The following is a 23,782-nucleotide window of genomic DNA, read 5'->3' on the forward strand; positions in this document are numbered from 1 at the left end:
CCAACAGTTGATGCCGGAGTGTCCGGCCAGTGGTTCTGGCGTAGCTGTGGGTGATGTTGGCGTTTCCGGCAGGTGACTTTGTCGTGTCCAGCAGGTGTTTCTGGCGAGCTGTTCAGGCGGTTTCGGCGTTCTTGGCAGGTGATTCCGGCGTGTCCGGCAGGTGGTTCCAGTCTGTCCGGTTGTGGGTTCCGGCATGTGCCGCATGTGGTTCTGGTACGTCTGAGAGGTCGTTCCCGCATGCCCAACAGGTGATTCCGGACTGCCCGCCACGTGGTTCTGGCACATCTGAGAGGTGGTACCGGCATGCCCGGCAGGTGATCCGGGAGAGTCCTCCAAGTGGTTCTGGTCTAGCCCGCAGGTGATTTTGGCATGTCCGGCACGTGGCTCCGGCACGTCTGACAGGTGGTTCTGGCATGTCCGGCAGGTGATTCCGGATTGTCCACAAAGTCGTTCTGGCATAGCCGACAGGTGATTTTGGCGTGTCCCACAGGTGGTTCCAACGATTTGAACAGGTGCTTCCTGCTAGCTCGGCAGGTGCTTCCGGCATCTCCGGCACTTGATTTCGACACATTTGAGAGGTGGGTCCGGCATTCCCAGCAGGTGATTCCAGAAAGTCCGGCAAGTGGTTCTGGCATAGCCAGCATGTGAATTTTGCATGCCCAGCAGGTGGGTCCTGCGAGTCGAGCAGGTGGTTCCTGCATGCTCGGCAGGTGGTTGAGGCATGTCTGGCAGGTGGTTCCGTTGCTTCTGGTAGGTGGTTCCGGCGTGTCAGGCATCTGGTTCTGCAAGTCTGAGAGGTTGTTCCGGCATGGCTGACAGGTGATTCCAGAGTGACTGCCAAGTGGTTGTTGCGTAGCCGGCAGGTGATTTTGGCATGTCCAGCAGGTGGTTCTGAGGAGTGGATCAGGTGGTTCCAGCATGTCCAGCACTTGGTTCTGGCACGTGTGAGAGGTGGTTCCGGCATGCCCTGCAGGTGACTCCGGAGTGTCCGCCAAGTGGTTCTGGCGTAGCCAACAGGTGATTTTGCCGTGTCTGGCATGTGGTTCTGGCGACTTGAGCCGGTGGTTCCAACGTGCTCGGCAGGTGGTTCAGGTGGGTCCGGCAGGTGGTTGTGGTCTGTCCTGGAGGTGGTTCCGGCATGTCCAGCACGTGATTGTGGCAGTCTGATAGGTGGTTCCAGGATGCCTGACAGGTGATTCCGGAGTGTGCGGCAAGTGGTTCTGGCGTAGCCGGCACGTGATTTTGACGTGTCCGGGATGTGTTTCTGGCGAGCTGTTCAGGTGGTTCCGGTGTTCTAGGCAGGTGATTCCAGCATGTCCGGCAGGTGGTTCCGGTCTGTCCAGTAGTGGGTTCCTGTGTGTGCCACACGTGGTTGTGGTACGTCTGAGAGGAGGTTCCCCCATGCCCAGCAGGTGATTCCGGAGTGTCCGGCAAGTGGTTCTGGCGTAGCCGGCGGGTGCTTTTGGCGTGTCTGGTAGGTGATTTTGGCGTGTCCGGCAGGTGATTTTGGCGTTTCCAGCAGGTGTTTCTCACGAGCTGTTCAGGCGGCTTCGGCGTTCTTGGCAGGTGATTCCGGCGTGTCCGGCAGGTGGTTCTGGTCTGTCCGGTTGTGGGTTCTGGCGTGTGCCTATGTGGTTCTGGTACGTCTGAGAGGTGGTTCCCGCATGCCCAGCAGGTGATTCTGGACTGTCCGCCAGGTGGTTCTGGCACGTCTGAGAGGTGGTACCGGCATGCCCGGCAGGTGATCGCGGAGAGTCCTCCCAGTGGTTCTGGGCTAGCCCGCAGGTGATTTTGGCATGTCCTGCAGGTGGTTCCAGCATGCTCGGCAGGTGGTAGAGGCAGGTCCGGTAGGTGGTTCCGGTCTGTCCATTAGGTTGCTCCGGCGTGTCCGGCACGTGCTTCAGGCACGTCTGAGAGGTGGTTCCGGCATCTCATGCACATGGTTCTGGCACGTCTGAGAGGTGGTTCCGGCCGGCCCGACAGGTGTTTCCAGAGTGTCCGCAAAGTGGTTCTGGCGTAGTTGGCAGGTGATTTTGGCGTGACCAGCAGGTGGTTCCGGCAAGCCCGTGAGGTGATTCCGAAGTGTTCACCAAAGGGTTGTGGCGTAGCCAGCAGGTGATTTTCGCGTGTCTGGCAGGTGGTTCTGGCGAGTCGAGCAGGTGGTTCCGGCGTGCTCGGCAGGTGCTTCCGGTGTCATTGGCATGTGGTTCTGGCATGTCTGAGAGGTGGTTCCAGCATGACCGGCAGGTGATTTTGCATGTCCGGCGGTGGTTCTGGCGTGTCGAGCCTGTGGATCCTTAGTGTCCGGCAGGTGGTTCCGGTCTGTCCGGCAGGTGGTTCCGGCCTGTCCGGCACATGCTTCTGGCACTTCTGAGATGTTGTGCTGGCATGCCCGGCAGGTGTTTCTGGAGTGTCCGCCAAATGGTTCTGGTGTAGCTGGCAGGTGATTTTGGCATGTCTGGCAGGTGGTTCTGTGGAGTGGATTAGAAAATTCCGGCATTCTCGGCAGGTGCTTCCGCCGTCTCCGGTTGTGGTTGTGGCACCTCTGAGAGGTGTTTCCAGCATGCCCGGCAGGTGATTCCGGAGTGTCCCAAGAGTGGTTGTGGCGTCGCCGGCTGGTGATTTTGGTGTGTCCGGCAGGTGGTTATGGCAAGTAAAGCAGTTGGTCCCGGCGTCTCCGGCAGGTGGCTCCGGCGAGTTGAGCAGGAGGTTCCGGCTTGCTCGGCACGTGCATCCGGTGTCTCTGGCACGTGGTTCTGGCACGTCTGAGAGGTGGTTCCGGGATATCCGACAGCTGATTCCAGAGTGTCCGGCCAGTGGTTCTGGCGTAGCCGGCGGGTGATTTTGGCGTGTCCGGCAGGTGACTTTGGTGTGTCCGGCAGGTGATTTTGGTGTGTACGGCAGGTGATTTTGGCGTTTCCGGCAGGTGTTTCTGGCGAGCTGTTCAGGCGGTTTCGGCGTTCTTGGCAGGTGATTACGGCGTGTCCGGCAGGTGGTTGCGGTCTGTCCGGTTGTGGGTTCCGGCATGTGCCGCATGTGGTTCTGGTACATCTGAGAGGTCGTTCCTGCATGCCCAACAGGTGATTCCGGACTGTCCGCCACGTGGTTCTGGCTCATCTGAGAGGTGGTACTGGCATGCCCGGCAGGTGATCGCGGAGAGTCCTCCCAGTGGTTCTGGGCTAGCCCGCAGGAGATTTTGGCGTGTCCGGCAGGTGGTTCCGGCAAGCTGTTCAGGTGGTTCCGGCGTTCTCAGCAGGTGATTCCGGCGTGTCCGGCAGGTGGTTCTGGTCTGTCCGGTAGTGGGTTTTGGCGTGTGCCACACCTGGTTCTGGTACGTCTGGGAGGTGGTTCTCGCATGCCCAGCAGGTGATTCTGGACTGTCTGCCACGTGGTTCTGGCACATCTGAGAGATGGTACCGGCATGCCCGGCAGGTGATCCCAGAGAGTCCTCCAAGTGGTTCTGGCCTAGCCTGCAGGGGATTTTGGCATGTCCGGCAGGTGGTTCCAGCATGCTCGGCAGGTGGTTCAGGCAGATCCGGTAGGTGGTTCCGGTCTGTCCGGGAGGTGGTTCCGCCATGTCCGGCACGTGGCTCCGGCACGTCTGACAGGTGGTTCTGGCATGTCCGGCAGGTGATTCCGGATTGTCCACAAAGTCGTTCTGGCATAGCCGACAGGTGATTTTGGCGTGTCCCACAGGTGGTTCCAACGATTTGAACAGGTGCTTCCTGCTAGCTCGGCAGGTGCTTCCGGCATCTCCGGCACTTGATTTCGACACATTTGAGAGGTGGGTCCAGCATTCCCAGCAGGTGATTCCAGAAAGTCCGGCAAGTGGTTCTGGCATAGCCAGCATGTGAATTTTGCATGCCCAGCAGGTGGGTCCTGCGAGTCGAGCAGGTGGTTCCTGCATGCTCGGCAGGTGGTTGAGGCATGTCTGGCAGGTGGTTCCGTTGCTTCTGGTAGGTGGTTCCGGCATGTCAGGCATCTGGTTCTGCAAGTCTGAGAGGTTGTTCCGGCATGGCTGACAGGTGATTCCAGAGTGACTGCCAAGTGGTTGTTGCGTAGCCGGCAGGTGATTTTGGCATGTCCAGCAGGTGGTTCTGAGGAGTGGATCAGGTGGTTCCAGCATGTCCAGCACTTGGTTCTGGCACGTGTGAGAGGTGGTTCCGGCATGCCCTGCAGGTGACTCCGGAGTGTCCGCCAAGTGGTTCTGGCGTAGCCAACAGGTGATTTTGCCGTGTCTGGCATGTGGTTCTGGCGACTTGAGCCGGTGGTTCCAACGTGCTCGGCAGGTGGTTCAGGTGGGTCCGGAAGGTGGTTCTGGTCTGTCCTGGAGGTGGTTCCGGCATGTCCAGCACGTGATTGTGGCAGTCTGATAGGTGGTTCCAGCATGCCTGACAGGTGATTCCGGAGTGTGCGGCAAGTGGTTCTGGCGTAGCCGGCACGTGATTTTGACGTGTCCGGGATGTGTTTCTGGCGAGCTGTTCAGGTGGTTCCGGTGTTCTAGGCAGGTGATTCCAGCATGTCCGGCAGGTGGTTCCGGTCTGTCCAGTAGGTCGTTCCAGCGTGCCTGGCAAGTGTTTCCAGCACGTCTGAGAGGTGGTTCCGGCATGCCCGGCGAGTGATTCCATAGAGTCCGCCACGTGGTTCTGGCCTAGCCAGCAGGTGATTTTGGAGTCTCCGTCAGGTGGTTCTGGCGAGTCGAGCAGGAGTTTCTGGTGTGCTCTGCAGGTGCATCCGGTGTCTCTGGCACGTGGTTCTAGCACGTCTGTGAGGTGGTTCCGGCATGCCCAACAGTTGATGCCGGAGTGTCCGGCCAGTGGTTCTGGCGTAGCTGTGGGTGATGTTGGCGTTTCCGGCAGGTGACTTTGTCGTGTCCAGCAGGTGTTTCTGGCGAGCTGTTCAGGCGGTTTCGGCGTTCATGGCAGGTGATTCCGGCGTGTCCGGCAGGTGGTTCCAGTCTGTCCGGTTGTGGGTTCCGGCATGTGCCGCATGTGGTTCTGGTACGTCTGAGAGGTCGTTCCCGCATGCCCAACAGGTGATTCCGGACTGTCCGCCACGTGGTTCTGGCACATCTGAGAGGTGGTACCGGCATGCCCGGCAGGTGATCCGGGAGAGTCCTCCAAGTGGTTCTGGTCTAGCCCGCAGGTGATTTTGGCATGTCCGGCAGGTGGTTCCGGCATGCTCGGCAGGTGGTTCAGGCAGGTCTGCTAGGTGGTTCCGGTCTGTATAGTAGGTGGTTCCGGCGTGTCCAGCCCGTGCTTCCGGCACGTCTGAGAGGTGGTTCCGGCATGCCCGGCGGGTCAATCCATAGAGTCCACCACGTGGTTCTGGCCTAGCCAGCAGGTGATTTTGGTGTCTCCGCAAGGTGGTTCCGGCGAGTCGAGGAGGAGGTTCCGGCCTCCTCTGCGGGTGCTTCCGGTGTCTCTGGCACGTGGTTCTCGCACATCTGAGAGTTGGTTCCAGCATGCTCGTCAGGTGATTCCGGAGTGTCCGGCAAGTGGTTCTGTCGTAGCCAGCTGTTGACTTTGGCGTGTCCAGCAGGTGGCTCCAGCGAGTCGAGCAGGTTGTTCCGGCGTGCTCAGCAGGTGGTTCAGGCGGGTCCAAAATGTGGTTCCTGTCTGTCCAGTAGGTGGTTGCGGCATATCAGGCACGTGCTTCCCGCACGTCTGAGAGGTGGTTCCGGCATGCCTGACAGGTGATTGCGAGTGTCCGGCAAGTGGTTCTGACGTGGCCGGCAGGTGATTTTGGCGTGTCTGGCAGGTGATTTCAGCGTGTCCGCCAGGTGGTTCTGGGGAGTGTATCAGGTGGTTCCGGCATACTCAGCAGGTGTTTCCGGGGTGTCCGGCACATGGTTCTGACACGTCTGAGATGTGGTTCCGGCATGCCCGACAGGTGATACCGGAGTGTCCGGCAAGTGGTTCTGGCGTAGCCAGCAGGTGATTTTGGCTTGTCCTGCATGTGATTTTGGCATGTCCGGCAGGTGATTTTTACGTGTCCGTTAGGTGTTTATGGCAAGCTGTTCAGGTGGTACCGGCGTTCTCAGCAGGTGATTCCGGCATTTCTGGCAGGTGGTTCCGGTCTTTCCGATAGATGGTTCCGCCGTGGCTGGCACGTGGTTCTGGCACATCTGAGAGGTGGTTCCGGCGTGCTCGGCAGGTGGTTCAGGCATGCCCGGCAGGTGTTTGCAGTCTGTCCATGACACGGTTCCGGCATGCCGGGAAGGTGATTCTGGAGTGTCCACCAAGTGGTTTTGGCATAGCAGGCACGTGATGTTGGCGTGTCAGTCAGGTGGTTCCAGTATGTCCAGCAGGTGGTTCCGGCGAGCTCAGCAGGTGTTTCCGGTCTCTACGGCACGTGGTTGTGGCACGTCTGAGAGGTGGTTCTGGCAGGCCCTGCAGGTGATTCCGGAGTGTCCGCCAAGTGGTTCTGGCATAGCCGGCTGGTGATTTGGCATCTCCAGCAGGTGGCTCTGGCGAGTCGAGCAGGTTGTTCCAGCGTACTCAGCAGGTGGTTCAGGCGGGTCCGGCAGGTGTTTCCGGTCTGTCCAGTAGGTGGTTCCAGCGTGGCCGGCACGTGCTTCCGGCACGTCTGAGAGGTGGTTCCGGCATGCCCGGCGGGTGATTCCATAGAGTCCGCCACGTGGTTCTGGCCTAGCCGGCAGGTGATTTTGGCGTCTCCTGCAGGTGGTTCCAGCGAGTCGAGCAGGAGGTTCAGGCATGATCGGCAGGTGCAACTGGTGTCTCTGGCACCTGGTTCTGCCACGTCTGAGAGCTGGTTCCAGCATGCCCTGCAGGTGATTGCGGAGTGTCCTGCAAGTATTTCTGGTGTAGCCGGCAGGTGATTTTCCCGTGTCCGACATGTGGTTCCAGCGACTCGAGCAGGTGTTTCCAGCGTGCTCAGCAGGTGGTTCAGTTGGGTCTGGCAGGTGGTTCTGGTCTGTCCTGGAGGTGGTTCCGGCGTGTCCGGCACATGGTTCTGACACGTCTGAGATGTGGTTCCGGCATGCCCGACAGGTGATACCGGAGTGTCCGGCAAGTGGTTCTGGCGTAGCCAGCAGGTGATTTTGGCGTGTCCTGCATGTGATTTTGGCATGTCCGGCAGGTGATTTTTACGTGTCCGTTAGGTGTTTATGGCAAGCTGTTCAGGTGGTACCGGCGTTCTCAGCAGGTGATTCCGGCATTTCTGGCAGGTGGTTCCGGTCTTTCCGGTAGTGGGTTCCGGCATGTGACACACGTGGTTCTGATACGTCTGAGAGGTGGTTTCGCATGCCCAGCAGGTGATTCTGGACTGTCCGCCACGTGGTTCTGGCACATCTGAGAGGTGGAACCGGCATGCCCGGCAGGTGATCCTGGAGACTCCTCCACGTGGTTCTGGCCTAGACCGCAGGTGATTTTGGCGTGTCCAACAGGTGACTCCAGCATGCTCGGCAGGTGGTTCAGGCAGGTCCGGTAGGTGGTTCCGGTCTTTCCGATACATGGTTCCGCCTTGGCCGGCACGTGGTTCTGGCACGTCTGACTGGTGATTCCGGATTGTCCACCAAGTGGTTCTGGCATAGCCGGCATGTGATTTTCGTGTGTCCCACAGGTGGTTCCGACGATTCGAGCAGGTGCTTCCGGCTAGCTCTGCAGGTGCTTCTGGCATCTCCCGCACTTGATTTTGGCACATTTGAGAGTTGGGTCCGGCTTTCCCGACAGGTGATTCCACAAAGTCCGGCAAGTGGTTCTGGCATAGCCAGCAGCTGATTTTTGCATGTCCGGGAGGCGGGTCCTGTGAGTCGAGCAGGTGGTTCCTGCATGCTTGGCAGGTGGTTCAGGCGTGTCCGGCAGGTGGTTCCGTTGAGTCCGGTAGGTGGTTCCCGCGTGTCCGGCACATGGTTCTGGCACGTCTGAGAGGTGGTCCGGCATGCCCGGCAGGTGATCCCAGAGAGTCTTCCAAGTGGTTCTGGTGTAGCCCGCAGGTGTTTTTGGTGTGTCTGGCAGGAGGTTCTGGCAAGTCAAGCAGGTGGTTCTGGCGTGCTCTGCAGGTGGTTCAGGCAGGTCCGGCAGGTGTTTTCAGTCTGTCCATGACGTGGTTCCGGTGACTGGAAGGTGATTCTGGAGTGTCCACCAACTGGTTTTGGCGTAGCCGGCACGTTATTTTGGCGTGTCTGGCAGGTGGTTCTGGCGTGTCCAGCAGGTAGTTCTGGCGAGCTCGGCAGGTGCTTTCGGTCTCTCCGGCACGTGGTTGTGGCATGTCTGAGAGGTGGTTCCGGCATACCAGGCATGTGCTTCGGAGTGTCAGACATGTGGTTCTGGCACTTCTGCGAGGTGGTTCCGGCATGCCCTCCAGGTGATTCCAGAGTGTCCATCAAGTGGTTCTATCATAGCCAGCTGGTGATTTTGGTGTGTCCAGCAGGTGGCTCCAGCGAGTCGTGCAGGTTGTTCCGGCGTTCTCAGCAGGTGATTCAGGGCTGTCTGGCAGGTGGTTCCGGTGTGTCCAGTAGGTGGTTCCTGCGTGTCCGGGACGTGCTTCCAGCACGTCTGAGAGGTGGTTCCGGCATGCCTGGCAGGTGATTCCGGAGTGTCTGCCGAGTGGTTCTGGCGTCGCCGGCAGGTGATTTTGGGTTGTCCAGCAGCTGGTTCTGGGGAGTGGATCAGGTGGTTTCGGCATACTCGGCAGGTGGTTCCAGCGTGTCCGGCACATGGTTCTGGCACGTCTGAGAGGTGGTTCCAGCATGCCTGGTAAGTGATCCCAGAGAGTTATCCAAGTGGTTCTGGCATAGCCCGCAGGTATTTTTGGTGTGTACGGAAGGTGGTTCCATTGTGTCCGGTAGGTGGTTCCGGCGTGTCCGATACGTGGTGCTGCCACTTCTGAGAGGTGTTTCCGGCATGCCCGGCAGGTGATTCCGGAATGTCTGCCGAGTGGTTGTGGCGTAGCCGGCAGGTGATTTTGGCGTGTCCAGCAGGTGGTTCAGGGGAGTGGATCAGGTGGTTCCGGCATACTGGACAGGTGGTTCAGGTGTGTCCGGCATGTGGTTCCGGTCTGTCCTGTAGGTGGTTCCGGCATGTCCGGCACGTGCTTCCATGCCGTCTGTGAGGTCTTTCCGGCAGTCCCAGCGGGTGATTCCATAGAGACCGTCACATGGTTCTGGCCTAGCCGGCAGGTGATTTTGGCGTCTCCAGCAGGTGGTTCCGGCGAGTCGAGCAGGAGGTTTTGCCATGCTCGGCAGGTGCATCCGGTGTCTCCGGCACATGGTTGTGGCACGTCTGAGAGGTGGTTCTGGCATGCCCTGCACGTGATTCCGGAGTGTCCACCAAGTGGTTCTGGCATAGCCGGCAGGTGATTTTGCCATGTCCGGCATGTGGTTCCGGTGACTCGAACAGGTGGTTCCAGCGTGCTCGGCAGGTGGTTCAGGTGGGTCCGGCAGGTGGTTCTGGTCTGTCCTGGAGGTGGTTCCGGCATGTCCAGCACGTGGTTCTGGCACGTCTGAGAGGTGGTTCCGGCATGCCCAACAGGTGATTCCGGAGTGTCTGGCAAGTGGTTCTGGCGTAGCCGGCAGGTGATTTTGCCGTGTCCGGCAGGTGTTTCTGGCTAGCTGTTCCGGTGGTTCTGGCATTCTCGGCAGGTGTTTCCGCCGTGTCCGGCAGGTGGTTCCGGTCTGTCCGGTAGTGGGTTCCGGCTTGTGCCGCACGTGGTTCTGCTACATCTGAGAGGTGGTTCCCGCATGCCCAGCGGGTGATTCCGGAGAGTCCTGCAAGTTGTTCTGGCCTAGCCCACAGGGGATTTTGGCGTATCCGGCAGGTGGTTCCGGCATGCTTGGCAGGTGGTTCAGGCAGGTACGGTAGGTGGTTCCGATCTGTCTGGGAGGTGGTTCCGGCGTGTCCGGCCTGTGGTTCCGGCACGTCTGACAGGTGGTTCTGGCATGTCTGGCAGGTGATTCCAGATTGTCCAACAAGTGGTTCTGGCATAGCTGGCAGGTGATTTTGGCGTGTCCCACAGGCGGTTCTGACGATTCGAGCAGGTGCTTCTGGCTAGCTCAGCAGGTGCTTCTGGTGTCTCTGGCACTTGATTTTGGCACATTTGAGAGGTGGGTCCAGCATTCCTGGCAGGTGATTCCAGAAAGTCCGGTAAGTGGTTCTGGCATAGCCAGCAGGTGATTTTTGTGTGTCCGGCAGGTGGTTCCTGCATGCTCGGCAGGTGGTTCAGGAGTGTCCGGCATGTGGTTCTGGCACTTCTGAGAGGTGGTTCCGGCATGCCTGGCAGGTGATTCCGCAGCGTCTGCTGAGTGGTTGTGGCGGAGCCGGCAGGTGATTTTGGCATGTCCAGCAGGTTTTTCTGGGGAGTGGATCAGGTGGTTCCGGCATGCCCGGCAGGTGATTCCAGAGTCTGCGGAATGTGGTTCTGGCACATCTGAGAGGTGATTCCGGCATGCCCTGCAGATGATTCCGGAGTGTCTGGCAAGTGGTTCTGGCATAGCCAACATGTGATTTCGGCGTGTCCCACAGGTGGTTCTGACGATTCGAGCAGGTGCTTCCAGCTAGCTCGGAGGTGCTTCTGGCGTCTCCGGCACTTGATTGTGGCACATTTGAGAGGTGGGTCCGGCCTTCCTGGCAGGTGATTCCGGAAAGTGCGGCAAGTCTTTCTGGCATAGCCAGCCGCTGATTTTTGCATGTCCGGCAGGTGGGTCCTGCGATTCGAGCCGGAGGTTCCTGCATGCTAGGCAGGTGGTTCAGATGTTCGGCATGTGGTTCCATTGTGTCCAGTAGGTGGTTCCAGCGTGTCTGGCACGTGGTTCTGGCACGTCTGAGAGGTGGTTCCGGCATGCCTGACAGGTGATTCAGGAGTGTCTGCCGAGGGGTTGTGGCGTAGCCGGCAGGTGATTTTGGCGTGTCCAGCATGTGGTTCTGGGGAGTGGATCAGGTGGTTCTGGCATACTTGACAGATGGTTCCGGCGTGTCTGGCACATGTTACTGGCACGTCTGAGAGGTGGTTCTGGCATGCCCGGCAGGTGATCCAGGAGAGTCCTCCAATTGGTTCTGGAGTTGCCCGCAGGTGTTTTTGCTGAGTCCGGCAGGTGGTTCAGGTGAGTCGAGCAGGTGGTTCCGGCGTTCTCGGCAGGTGATTCCGGCATGTCCGGCAGGGTTCTGGTCTGTCTGGTAGTCGGTTCTGGCATGTGCCACTCGTGGTTCTGGCACGTCTGACAGTCGGTTCTGTCATGTCCGGCAGGTGATTCCGGATTGTACACCAAGTGGTTCTGGCGTAGCCCGCAGGTGATTTTGGCGTGTCCAACAGGTGGTACTGGGGAGTGGATCAGGTGGTTCCAGCATACTCGGCAGGTGGTTCCGGCGTGTCCGGCACATGGTTCTGGCACATCTGAGATGTGGTTCCGGCATGCCCTGCTGGTGATTCCGGAGTGTCCGGCAAGTGGTTCTGGCATAGCCGGCTGGTGATTTTTGCGTGTCCATCTGGCGGCTCCAGTGATTCGAGCAGGTTGTTCCGGCGTGCTCAGCAGGTGGTTCAGGCAAGTCCGGCAGGTGGTTCTGGCCTGTCCAGTATGTGGTTCCGGAGTGTCCGGCACGTGTTTCCGGCACGTCTGAGAGGTGGTTCCGGCATGCCTGACAGGTGATTCCGGAGTGTCCCACAAGTGTTTCTGGCGTAACCGGCAGGTGATTTTTACGTGTCCGGCAGGTGATTTTGACGTTTCCATTAGGTGGTTCAGGCGAGTTGAGCTGGTGGTTCCGGCGTTCTCGGCAGGTGATTCCAGTGTGTCCGGCAGGTGGTTCCGTTCTGACCGGTAGTGGGTTCCGGCATGTGCCGCTCGTGGTTCTGGTATGACTGAGAGGTGGTTCTGGCATGCCCGTCAGGTGATTCAGGAGTGTCCGCCTAGTCATTCTGGCGTAGCCGACAGGTGATTTTGGCATGTCCAGCAGTTTGTCCTGTGAGTTGAGCAGGTGGTTCCGGGATGCTCAGACGGTGGTTCAGGCGGGGCCGGCAGGTGTTTCCAGTTTCTCCAGGACATGGGTCCAGCGTGTCCGCTATGTGGTTGTGGTACGTCTAAGAGGTCGTTTCAGCATGCCCGGCAGGTGATTCCGAGTGTCTGCCAAGTGGTTCTGGCGTAGCCGACAGGTGATTTTCGAGTATCCGGCAGGGTGGTACGGCGAGACGAGCAGGTGGTTCCGGCGAGTTTGGCAGTTGGTTCTGGTCTGTCCTGGAGGTTGTTCCGGCGTGTCCGGCACGTGCTTCAGGCACGTCTGAGAGGTTGTGCTGTCATGCCCGGCAGGTGATTCTGCAGTCTCCAGTAAGTGGTTCTGGTGTAGCCGGCAGGTGATTTTGGCATGTCCGGCAGGTGGTTCCGGCGAGTCGAGCAGGAGGTTCCGATGTGCACGGGAATTGCATCTGGTATGTCTGGCACGTGGTTCTGATACGTCTGAGCGGTGGTTCCAGCATGCCTGGCAGGTGATTCCGGAGTGTCCGCCAAGTGGTTCTGGCGTAGCCGGCAGGTGATTTTGCCATTTCCGGCATGTGATTCCTGCGACTCGAGCAGGTGGTTCAAGCGTGCTCGGCAGGTGGTTAAGGTGGGTCCGGGACGTGTTTCTGGTCTGTCCTGGAGGTGGTTCCAGCATGTCCAGAACGTGGTTCTGGCACATCTGAGAGCTGGTTCCGGCATGCCCGACAGGTGATTCCGGAGTGTCCGGCAAGTGGTTCTGGCATAGCCGGCAGGTGATTTTGGCATGTCAGGCAGGTGATTTTGGCATGTCCGGCAGGTGATTTTGACGTGTGCGGCAGGTGTTTCCGGCAAGCTGTTCAGGTGGTTCCGGCATTCTCAGCAGGTGATTCCGGCGTGTCCGGCAGGTGGTTCTGGTCTGTCCGGTAGTGGGTTTTGGCGTGTGCCACACCTGGTTCTGGTACGTCTGGGAGGTGGTTCTCGCATGCCCAGCAGGTGATTCCGGACTGTCCGCCACGTGGTTCTGGCACATCTGAGAGATGGTACCGGCATGCCCGGCAGGTGATCCCAGAGAGTCCTCCAAGTGGTTCTGGCCTAGCCTGCAGGGGATTTTGGCATGTCTGGCAGGTGGTTCCAGCATGCTCGGCAGGTGGTTCAGGCAGGTCCGGTAGGTGGTTCCGGTCAGTCCGGGAGGTGGTTCCGCCATGTCCGGCACGTGGCTCCGGCACGTCTGACAGGTGGTTCTGGCATGTCCGGCAGGTGATTCCGGATTGTCCACCAAGTCATTCTGGCATAGCCGACAGGTGATTTTGGCGTGTCCCACAGGTGGTTCCAACGATTTGAACAGGTGCTTCCTGCTAGCTCGGCAGGTGCTTCCGGCATCTCCGGCACTTGATTTCGGCACATTTGAGAGGTGGGTCTGGCATTCCCGGCAGGTGATTCCGGAAAGTCCGGCAAGTGGTTCTGGCATAGCCAGCATGTGAATTTTGCATGCCCAGCAGGTGGGTCCTGCGAGTCGAGCAGGTGGTTCCTGCATGCTCGGCAGGTGGTTGAGGCATGTCTGGCAGGTGGTTCCGTTGCTTCTGGTAGGTGGTTCCGGCGTGTCAGGCATGTGGTTCTGCAAGTCTGAGAGGTGGTACCGGCATGGCTGCCAGGTGATTCCAGAGTGACTGCCAAGTGGTTGTTGCGTAGCAGGCAGGTGATTTTGGCGTGTCCAGCAGGTGGTTCTGAGGAGTGGATCAGGTGGTTCCGGCATACTCGGCAGGTGGTTCCGGCATGTCCAGCACTTGGTTCTGGCACGTCTGAGAGGTGGTTCCGGCATGCCCAACAGGTGATTCCGGAGTGTCTGGCAAGTGGTTCTGGCGTAGCCGGCAGGTGATTTTGCCGTGTCCGGCAGGTGTTTCTGGCTAGCTGTTCCGGTGGTTCTGGCATTCTCGGCAGGTGTTTCCGCCGTGTCCGGCAGGTGGTTCCGGTCTGTCCGGTAGTGGGTTCCGGCTTGTGCCGCACGTGGTTCTGCTACATCTGAGAGGTGGTTCCCGCATGCCCAGCGGGTGATTCCGGAGAGTCCTGCAAGTTGTTCTGGCCTAGCCCACAGGGGATTTTGGCGTATCCAGCAGGTGGTTCCGGCATGCTTGGCAGGTGGTTCAGGCAGGTACGGTAGGTGGTTCCGATCTGTCTGGGAGGTGGTTCCGGCGTGTCCGGCCTGTGGTTCCGGCACGTCTGACAGGTGGTTCTGGCATGTCTGGCAGGTGATTCCAGATTGTCCAACAAGTGGTTCTGGCATAGCTGGCAGGTGATTTTGGCGTGTCCCACAGGCGGTTCTGACGATTCGAGCAGGTGCTTCTGGCTAGCTCAGCAGGTGCTTCTGGTGTCTCTGGCACTTGATTTTGGCACATTTGAGAGGTGGGTCCAGCATTCCTGGCAGGTGATTCCAGAAAGTCCGGTAAGTGGTTCTGGCATAGCCAGCAGGTGATTTTTGTGTGTCCGGCAGGTGGTTCCTGCATGCTCGGCAGGTGGTTCAGGAGTGTCCGGCATGTGGTTCTGGCACTTCTGAGAGGTGGTTCCGGCATGCCTGGCAGGTGATTCCGCAGCGTCTGCTGAGTGGTTGTGGCGGAGCCGGCAGGTGATTTTGGCATGTCCAGCAGGTTTTTCTGGGGAGTGGATCAGGTGGTTCCGGCATGCCCGGCAGGTGATTCCAGAGTCTGCGGAATGTGGTTCTGGCACATCTGAGAGGTGATTCCGGCATGCCCTGCAGATGATTCCGGAGTGTCTGGCAAGTGGTTCTGGCATAGCCAACATGTGATTTCGGCGTGTCCCACAGGTGGTTCTGACGATTCGAGCAGGTGCTTCCAGCTAGCTCGGAGGTGCTTCTGGCGTCTCCGGCACTTGATTGTGGCACATTTGAGAGGTGGGTCCGGCCTTCCTGGCAGGTGATTCCGGAAAGTGCGGCAAGTCTTTCTGGCATAGCCAGCCGCTGATTTTTGCATGTCCGGCAGGTGGGTCCTGCGATTCGAGCCGGAGGTTCCTGCATTCTAGGCAGGTGGTTCAGATGTTCGGCATGTGGTTCCATTGTGTCCAGTAGGTGGTTCCAGCGTGTCTGGCACGTGGTTCTGGCACGTCTGAGAGGTGGTTCCGGCATGCCTGACAGGTGATTCAGGAGTGTCTGCCGAGGGGTTGTGGCGTAGCCGGCAGGTGATTTTGGCGTGTCCAGCATGTGGTTCTGGGGAGTGGATCAGGTGGTTCTGGCATACTTGACAGATGGTTCCGGCGTGTCTGGCACATGTTACTGGCACGTCTGAGAGGTGGTTCTGGCATGCCCGGCAGGTGATCCAGGAGAGTCCTCCAATTGGTTCTGGAGTTGCCCGCAGGTGTTTTTGCTGAGTCCGGCAGGTGGTTCAGGTGAGTCGAGCAGGTGGTTCCGGCGTTCTCGGCAGGTGATTCCGGCATGTCCGGCAGGGTTCTGGTCTGTCTGGTAGTCGGTTCTGGCATGTGCCACTCGTGGTTCTGGCACGTCTGACAGTCGGTTCTGTCATGTCCGGCAGGTGATTCCGGATTGTACACCAAGTGGTTCTGGCGTAGCCCGCAGGTGATTTTGGCGTGTCCAACAGGTGGTACTGGGGAGTGGATCAGGTGGTTCCAGCATACTCGGCAGGTGGTTCCGGCGTGTCCGGCACATGGTTCTGGCACATCTGAGATGTGGTTCCGGCATGCCCTGCTGGTGATTCCGGAGTGTCCGGCAAGTGGTTCTGGCATAGCCGGCTGGTGATTTTTGCGTGTCCATCTGGCGGCTCCAGTGATTCGAGCAGGTTGTTCCGGCGTGCTCAGCAGGTGGTTCAGGCAGGTCCGGCAGGTGGTTCTGGCCTGTCCAGTATGTGGTTCCGGAGTGTCCGGCACGTGTTTCCGGCACGTCTGAGAGGTGGTTCCGGCATGCCTGACAGGTGATTCCGGAGTGTCCCACAAGTGTTTCTGGCGTAACCGGCAGGTGATTTTTACGTGTCCGGCAGGTGATTTTGACGTTTCCATTAGGTGGTTCAGGCGAGTTGAGCTGGTGGTTCCGGCGTTCTCGGCAGGTGATTCCAGTGTGTCCGGCAGGTGGTTCCGTTCTGACCGGTAGTGGGTTCCGGCATGTGCCGCTCGTGGTTCTGGTATGACTGAGAGGTGGTTCTGGCATGCCCGTCAGGTGATTCAGGAGTGTCCGCCTAGTCATTCTGGCGTAGCCGACAGGTGATTTTGGCATGTCCAGCAGTTTGTCCTGTGAGTTGAGCAGGTGGTTCCGGGATGCTCAGACGGTGGTTCAGGCGGGGCCGGCAGGTGTTTCCAGTTTCTCCAGGACATGGGTCCAGCGTGTCCGCTACGTGGTTGTGGTACGTCTAAGAGGTCGTTTCAGCATGCCCGGCAGGTGATTCCGAGTGTCTGCCAAGTGGTTCTGGCGTAGCCGACAGGTGATTTTCGAGTATCCGGCAGGGTGGTACGGCGAGACGAGCAGGTGGTTCCGGCGAGTTTGGCAGTTGGTTCTGGTCTGTCCTGGAGGTTGTTCCGGCGTGTCCGGCACGTGCTTCAGGCACGTCTGAGAGGTTGTGCTGTCATGCCCGGCAGGTGATTCTGCAGTCTCCAGTAAGTGGTTCTGGTGTAGCCGGCAGGTGATTTTGGCATGTCCGGCAGGTGGTTCCGGCGAGTCGAGCAGGAGGTTCCGATGTGCACGGGAATTGCATCTGGTATGTCTGGCACGTGGTTCTGATACGTCTGAGCGGTGGTTCCAGCATGCCTGGCAGGTGATTCCGGAGTGTCCGCCAAGTGGTTCTGGCGTAGCCGGCAGGTGATTTTGCCATTTCCGGCATGTGATTCCTGCGACTCGAGCAGGTGGTTCAAGCGTGCTCGGCAGGTGGTTAAGGTGGGTCCGGGACGTGTTTCTGGTCTGTCCTGGAGGTGGTTCCAGCATGTCCAGAACGTGGTTCTGGCACATCTGAGAGCTGGTTCCGGCATGCCCGACAGGTGATTCCGGAGTGTCCGGCAAGTGGTTCTGGCATAGCCGGCAGGTGATTTTGGCATGTCAGGCAGGTGATTTTGGCATGTCCGGCAGGTGATTTTGACGTGTGCGGCAGGTGTTTCCGGCAAGCTGTTCAGGTGGTTCCGGCATTCTCAGCAGGTGATTCCGGCGTGTCCGGCAGGTGGTTCTGGTCTGTCCGGTAGTGGGTTTTGGCGTGTGCCACACCTGGTTCTGGTACGTCTGGGAGGTGGTTCTCGCATGCCCAGCAGGTGATTCCGGACTGTCCGCCACGTGGTTCTGGCACATCTGAGAGATGGTACCGGCATGCCCGGCAGGTGATCCCAGAGAGTCCTCCAAGTGGTTCTGGCCTAGCCTGCAGGGGATTTTGGCATGTCTGGCAGGTGGTTCCAGCATGCTCGGCAGGTGGTTCAGGCAGGTCCGGTAGGTGGTTCCGGTCAGTCCGGGAGGTGGTTCCGCCATGTCCGGCACGTGGCTCCGGCACGTCTGACAGGTGGTTCTGGCATGTCCGGCAGGTGATTCCGGATTGTCCACCAAGTCATTCTGGCATAGCCGACAGGTGATTTTGGCGTGTCCCACAGGTGGTTCCAACGATTTGAACAGGTGCTTCCTGCTAGCTCGGCAGGTGCTTCCGGCATCTCCGGCACTTGATTTCGGCACATTTGAGAGGTGGGTCTGGCATTCCCGGCAGGTGATTCCGGAAAGTCCGGCAAGTGGTTCTGGCATAGCCAGCATGTGAATTTTGCATGCCCAGCAGGTGGGTCCTGCGAGTCGAGCAGGTGGTTCCTGCATGCTCGGCAGGTGGTTGAGGCATGTCTGGCAGGTGGTTCCGTTGCTTCTGGTAGGTGGTTCCGGCGTGTCAGGCATGTGGTTCTGCAAGTCTGAGAGGTGGTACCGGCATGGCTGCCAGGTGATTCCAGAGTGACTGCCAAGTGGTTGTTGCGTAGCAGGCAGGTGATTTTGGCGTGTCCAGCAGGTGGTTCTGAGGAGTGGATCAGGTGGTTCCGGCATACTCGGCAGGTGGTTCCGGCATGTCCAGCACTTGGTTCTGGCACGTCTGTGAGGTGGTTCCGGCATGCCCTGCAGGTGACTCCGGAGTGTCCGCCAAGTGGTTCTGGCGTAGCCAACAGGTGATTTTGCCGTGTCTGGCATGTGGTTCTGGCGACTTGAGCCGGTGGTTCCAACGTGCTCGGCAGGTGGTTCAGGTGGGTCTGGCAGGTGGTTCTGGTCTGTCCTGGAGGTTGTTCCGGCATGTCCAGCACGTGATTGTGGCAGTCTGATAGGTGGTTCCAGCATGCCTGACAGGTGATTCCGGAGTGTGCGGCAAGTGGTTCTGGCGTAGCCGGCACGTGATTTTGACGTGTCCGGGATGTGCTTCTGGCGAGCTGTTCAGGTGGTTCCGGTGTTCTAGGCAGGTGATTCCAGCATGTCCGGCAGGTGGTTCCGGTCTGTCCAGTAGTGGGTTCCTGTGTGTGCCACACGTGGTTGTGGTACGTCTGAGAGGAGGTTCCCCCATGCCCAGCAGGTGATTCCGGAGTGTCCGCGACGTGGTTCTGGCACTTCTGAGAGGTGGTACTGGCATGCCCGGCAGGTGATTCCGGAGAGTCCTGAAGTGGTTTTTCCCTAGGCCACAGGGGATTTTGGAGTGTCCGGCAGGTGGTTCCGGCATGCTCTGCAATTGGTTCACACAGGTCCGGTATGTGGTTCCGGCCTGTCCGGGAGGTGGTTCCGGCGTGTCTGGCACGTGGTTCCGTCACGTCTGACAGGTGGTTCTGGCATGTCCGGCAGGTGATTCCGGATTGTCCACCAAGTGGTTCTGGCATAGCCGGCAGGTGATTTTGTCTTGTAACACAGGTGGTTCTGACGATTCGAGCTGGTGCTTCCGGCTAGCTCGGCAGGTGCTTCTGGCGTCTCTGGCACTTGATTTTGGCACTTTTGAGAGGTGGGTCTGGCATTCCCGGCAGGTGATTCCGGAAAGTCCGGCAAGTGGTTCTGGCATAGCCGGCTGGTGATTTTGGCGTGTCCATCTGGCGGCTCCAGTGATTCGAGCAGGTTGTTCCGGCGTGCTCAGCAGGTGGTTCAGGCAGGTCCGGCAGGTGGTTCTGGCCTGTCCAGTATGTGGTTCCGGAGTGTCCGGCACGTGTTTCCGGCACGTCTGAGAGGTGGTTCCGGCATGCCTGACAGGTGATTCCGGAGTGTCCCACAAGTGTTTCTGGCGTAACCGGCAGGTGATTTTTACGTGTCCGGCAGGTGATTTTGACGTTTCCATTAGGTGGTTCAGGCGAGTTGAGCTGGTGGTTCCGGCGTTCTCGGCAGGTGATTCCAGTGTGTCCGGCAGGTGGTTCCGTTCTGTCCGGTAGTGGGTTCCGGCGTGTGCCGCTCGTGGTTCTGGTATGACTGAGAGGTGGTTCTGGCATGCCCGTCAGGTGATTCAGGAGTGTCCGCCTAGTCATTCTGGCGTAGCCGGCAGGTGATTTTGGCATGTCCAGCAGTTGGTCCTGTGAGTTGAGCAGGTGGTTCCGGGATGCTCAGACGGTGGTTCAGGCGGGGCCGGCAGGTGTTTCCAGTTTCTCCAGGACATGGGTCCGGCGTGTCCGCTACGTGGTTGTGGTACGTCTAAGAGGTCGTTTCAGCATGCCCGGCAGGTGATTCCGAGTGTCTGCCAAGTGGTTCTGGCGTAGCCGACAGGTGATTTTCGAGTATCCGGCAGGGTGGTACGGCGAGACGAGCAGGTGGTTCCGGCGAGTTTGGCAGTTGGTTCTGGTCTGTCCTGGAGGTTCTTCCGGCATGTCCGGCACGTGCTTCAGGCACGTCTGAGAGGTTGTGCTGTCATGCCCGGCAGGTGATTCTGCAGTCTCCAGTAAGTGGTTCTGGTGTAGCCGGCAGGTGATTTTGCCATTTCCGGCAGGTGGTTCCAGCGAGTCGAGCAGGAGGTTCCGATGTGCACGGGAATTGCATCTGGTATGTCTGGCACGTGGTTCTGATACGTCTGAGCGGTGGTTCCAGCATGCCTGGCAGGTGATTCCGGAGTGTCCGACAAGTGGTTCTGGCGTAGCCGGCAGGTGATTTTGCCATTTCCGGCATGTGATTCCTGCGACTCGAGCAGGTGGTTCAAGCGTGCTCGGCAGGTGGTTAAGGTGGGTCCGGGACGTGTTTCTGGTCTGTCCTGGAGGTGGTTCCAGCATGTCCAGAACGTGGTTCTGGCACATCTGAGAGCTGGTTCTGGCATGCCCGACAGGTGATTCCGGAGTGTCCGGCAAGTGGTTCTGGCGTAGCCGGCAGGTGATTTGGGCATGTCAGGCAGGTGATTTTTGCGTGTCCATCAGGTGATTTTGACGTGTGCGGCAGGTGTTTCCGGCAAGCTGTTCAGGTGGTTCCGGCGTTCTCAGCAGGTGATTCCGGCGTGTCCGGCAGGTGGTTCTGGTCTGTCCGGTAGTGGGTTTTGGCGTGTGCCACACCTGGTTCTGGTACGTCTGGGAGGTGGTTCTCGCATGCCCAGCAGGTGATTCCGGACTGTCCGCCACGTGGTTCTGGCACATCTGAGAGATGGTACCGGCATGCCCGGCAGGTGATCCCAGAGAGTCCTCCAAGTGGTTCTGGCCTAGCCTGCAGGGGATTTTGGCATGTCTGGCAGGTGGTTCCAGCATGCTCGGCAGGTGGTTCAGGCAGGTCCAGTAGGTGGTTCCGGTCTGTCCGGGAGGTGGTTCCGCCATGTCCGGCACGTGGCTCCGGCACGTCTGACAGGTGGTTCTGGCATGTCCGGCAGGTGATTCCGGATTGTCCACCAAGTCATTCTGGCATAGCCGACAGGTGATTTTGGCGTGTCCCACAGGTGGTTCCAACGATTTGAACAGGTGCTTCCTGCTAGCTCGGCAGGTGCTTCCGGCATCTCCGGCACTTGATTTCGGCACATTTGAGAGGTGGGTCTGGCATTCCCGGCAGGTGATTCCGGAAAGTCCGGCAAGTGGTTCTGGCATAGCCAGCATGTGAATTTTGCATGCCCAGCAGGTGGGTCCTGCGAGTCGAGCAGGTGGTTCCTGCATGCTCGGCAGGTGGTTGAGGCATGTCTGGCAGGTGGTTCCGTTGCTTCTGGTAGGTGGTTCCGGCGTGTCAGGCATGTGGTTCTGCAAGTCTGAGAGGTGGTTCCGGCATGGCTGCCAGGTGATTCCAGAGTGACTGCCAAGTGGTTGTTGCGTAGCCGGCAGGTGATTTTGGCGTGTCCAGCAGGTGGTTCTGAGGAGTGGATCAGGTGGTTCCGGCATACTCGGCAGGTGGTTCCGGCATGTCCAGCACTTGGTTCTGGCACGTCTGTGAGGTGGTTCCGGCATGCCCTGCAGGTGACTCCGGAGTGTCCGCCAAGTGGTTCTGGCGTAGCCAACAGGTGATTTTGCCGTGTCTGGCATGTGGTTCTGGCGACTTGAGCCGGTGGTTCCAACGTGCTCGGCAGGTGGTTCAGGTGGGTCCGGCAGGTGGTTCTGGTCTGTCCTGGAGGTGGTTCCGGCATGTCCAGCACGTGATTGTGGCAGTCTGATAGGTGGTTCCAGCATGCCTGACAGGTGATTCCGGAGTGTGCGGCAAGTGGTTCTGGCGTAGCCGGCACGTGATTTTGACGTGTCCGGGATGTGCTTCTGGCGAGCTGTTCAGGTGGTTCCGGTGTTCTAGGCAGGTGATTCCAGCATGTCCGGCAGGTGGTTCCGGTCTGTCCAGTAGTGGGTTCCTGTGTGTGCCACACGTGGTTGTGGTACGTCTGAGAGGAGGTTCCCCCATGCCCAGCAGGTGATTCCGGAGTGTCCGCGACGTGGTTCTGGCACTTCTGAGAGGTGGTACTGGCATGCCCGGCAGGTGATTCCGGAGAGTCCTGAAGTGGTTTTTCCCTAGGCCACAGGGGATTTTGGAGTGTCCGGCAGGTGGTTCCGGCATGCTCTGCAATTGGTTCACACAGGTCCGGTATGTGGTTCCGGCCTGTCCGGGAGGTGGTTCCGGCGTGTCTGGCACGTGGTTCCGTCACGTCTGACAGGTGGTTCTGGCATGTCCGGCAGGTGATTCCGGATTGTCCACCAAGTGGTTCTGGCATAGCCGGCAGGTGATTTTGTCTTGTAACACAGGTGGTTCTGACGATTCGAGCAGGTGCTTCCGGCTAGCTCGGCAGGTGCTTCTGGCGTCTCTGGCACTTGATTTTGGCACTTTTGAGAGGTGGTTCTGGCATTCCCGGCAGGTGATTCCGGAAAGTCCGGCAAGTGGTTCTGGCATAGGCAGCAGGTGATTTTTGCGTGTCTGGCAGGTGGATCCTGCGAGTCGAGCAGGTGGTTCCTGCATGCTCGGCAGGTGGTTCAGGCGTGTCCGGCAGGTGGTTCCGTTGTGTCCGGTATGTGGTTCTGGCTTGTCCGGCACGTGGTTCTGGCACGTCTGAGAGGTGATTCCCGTCTGTCCGGTAGGTGGTTCTGGCGTGTCCGGCACGTGCTTCTGGCACGTCTGAGAGCTGGTTCTGTCATGCCCGGCGGGTCATTCCATAGTGTCCGCCACATGATTCTGGCCTAGCTGGCAGGTGATTTTGACATGTGCGGCAGGTGGTTCCTGCGAGTCGAGCAGGAGGTTCCGGCGTGCTCGGCAGGTGCATCCAGTGTCTCTGGCACATGGTTCTGGCACGTCTGAGGGGTGGTTCCGGCATGACCGACAGGTGATTCCGGAGTGTCCGGCAAGTGGTTCTGGCGAGTCGAGCAGGTGGTTCCGGCGTGCTCAGCAGGTGGTTCAGGCAGGTTCGGCAGGTGTTTGCAGTCTGTCCATGACGTGCTTATGGCATGCCTGGGAGCTGATTCTTGAATTTCCACCACGTAGCCTGCACGTGATTTTGGAGTATCAGGCAGGTGGTTCCGGCATGTCAAGCAGGTGCTTCTGGCGATCTTGGCAGGTGCTTCCGGTCTCTCCGGCATGTGATTGTGGCACGTCTGAGATGTGGTTCAGGCATGCCCAGCAGGTGATTCCGGAGTCTACGGCATGTGGTTCTGGCACATCTGAGAAGTGGTTCCGGCATGCCCTGCAGGTGATTCCGCAGTGTCCGGCAAGTGGTTCTGGCATAGCCGGATGGTGATTTTGGCGTGTCCAGCAGGTGGCTCCAGCGAGTCGAGCAGGTTGTTCCGGTGTGCTGAGCAGGTGGTTCAGGACGGTCCGGCAGGTGGTTCCGGTCTGTCCAGTAGGTGGTTCCAGCGTGCCTGGCAAGTGTTTCCAGCACGTCTGAGAGGTGGTTCCGGCATGCCCGGCGAGTGATTCCATAGAGTCCGCCACGTGGTTCTGGCCTAGCCAGCAGGTGATTTTGGAGTCTCCGGCAGGTGGTTCTGGCGAGTCGAGCAGGAGGTTCCGGCGTGCTCGGCAGGTGCATCCGGTGTCTCTGGCACGTGGTTCTAGCACGTCTGTGAGGTGGTTCCGGCATGCCCAACAGTTGATGCCGGAGTGTCCGGCCAGTCGTTCTGGCGTAGCTGCGGGTGATTTTGTCGTGTCCGGCAGGTGACTTTGTCGTGTCCGGCAGGTGTTTCTGGCGAGCTGTTCAGGCGGTTTCGGCGTTCTCGGCAGGTGATTCCGGCGTGTCCGGCAGATGGTTCCAGTCTGTCCGGTTGTGGGTTCCGGCATGTGCCGCATGTGGTTCTGGTACGTCTGAGAGGTCGTTCCTGCATGCCCAACAGGTGATTCCGGACTGTCCGCCACGTGGTTCTGGCACATCTGAGAGGTGGTACCGGCATGCACGGCAGGTGATCCGGGAAAGTCCTCCAAGTGGTTCTGGTCTAGCCCGCAGGGGATTTTGGCGTATCCGGCAGGTGGTTCCGGCATGCTTGGCAGGTGGTTCAGGCAGGTACGGTAGG

This window comes from Equus asinus, chromosome 1 (assembly GCF_041296235.1).
Source record: "Equus asinus isolate D_3611 breed Donkey chromosome 1, EquAss-T2T_v2, whole genome shotgun sequence".
Lineage (NCBI taxonomy): Eukaryota > Metazoa > Chordata > Mammalia > Perissodactyla > Equidae > Equus > Equus asinus.